Consider the following 1,504-nt stretch of genomic DNA (forward strand, 5'->3'; position numbering starts at 1 on the left):
GTGTAATGAGGAGTCGGTCCTGGCGTCCATCAGCAGCAGCTGAGGCTGAAATCTGTTTCCTCCAACTACATCTGCCCCCCTCCCACCCCCCGCCCCCCCACAGGAAAACTGGCCGACCATTATATTTGACTTTTCCCATTAGCTTTTGTGGCTGGTTAAGTGGTCGTGGAGGGGGGTTAATCACCTCCGCCAGCGGGCCTCAAATAGCAGCAGTGTGAGCGCAGCAGCAGCGGCCATATGTGGAGTCTGCAGGAGAGGACATGTGCCCGGGAGGTTGCTGGTTTGAATCCCTCCCCCCGAGTAGCAGAGATGATGACTGATGTTCTGGACATGATGCAGAAACCAGAAAACAGGAGTTAAACAAACAGGAAGTTATGCTAGCAGCTCTGTGAGGCTGCGCTTTGAGCTAAATGTCAGCATGCTAACGTGCTGATGTTTAGTGTAATGTTTCCAATGTTCACCTATTTAGCAACACAAAGTCAAGCTGAGGCTGACGGGAATGACACTTTCAAATACATAAATTAGATGCTAGTTTACCATCTTAGTTTAGCATATTAGCATGCCATAATTTGCCAGATTAGCCACAAACAAAAAGCCCACCTTAGTGCGTTGGTGCTAGCATGCTAAAAATTGTATTCAGGACTTTCCCATGACTTACTTTCTCCTGAAAGACTTGAAAGAAAAACCTTTCAAATAAGTAAATAAATGAGGTGCTAGTTTACAAATCAGATCAGCTGTTTAAATGAAACCAGAGGGGACCCAGAATGGACCCCTGAGGAACACCAGATTTAATATTTAGACAGGATGTAGGTGAAAAATAGATTTTGTCTATTAGAATTTGATCCAATGAATAATGTAAATGTTTAGAAAGATAAAGTACATTATTCCTTACACTCACAGCTGTAAAGTCAGATTGAGGTTTGTTCGGTTATAGATGACGTGTGTGTTTGGCAGGGGGTGTGTGTGGGAGTGGCGGTCAGCAGGTCGTCCTCTCGGCTCCTCTTTGATGTGTCTCTGTTGTTGCCAGGTGACACGCTGAGCTCTCATTTGTAATCAGTGGATCAGAAACGCCCTCTGCCAATTAAACTGAGCCTCCGGGTCGCCGTAGTTAACCAAAACCCGACCGGCAGGCAGCAGGTCGGAGGATTACTGACCCTCTGTAGCCTGCAGTTTGGCAGCCTGTTGGTTTAATTTAGTGAAATTAGTCTCTGCTGAGGACTGAAGCTCACATTGGTTCCTTATCAGCTGCTAACGTTAGCTTCTCCAGCTAACATGATCCATGATGCTAACTTATGTATTCTGACAAACGGTGTTGATGTTTGCCAACAATAAATGATGCTAACAGTACAAAGCTAACGATAGCTTTCTACTAGCCAAGAGTGATGCGAGGGAGGGGCATCCAGCTAGCTAACTGTAGCTACGCTAACTGGGGTTGTACGGCTGGATGTGTCTTAGCTGTACGGTGTGGGTCTGGTGTTGTTTGCTTCGTGGTGTTGGCTGATGG

The sequence above is a fragment of the Morone saxatilis genome, unplaced genomic scaffold (genome assembly GCF_004916995.1).
Source record: "Morone saxatilis isolate NCDOM2014 unplaced genomic scaffold, NCSU_SB_2.0 Contig8, whole genome shotgun sequence".
NCBI classification, from domain to species: domain Eukaryota; kingdom Metazoa; phylum Chordata; class Actinopteri; family Moronidae; genus Morone; species Morone saxatilis.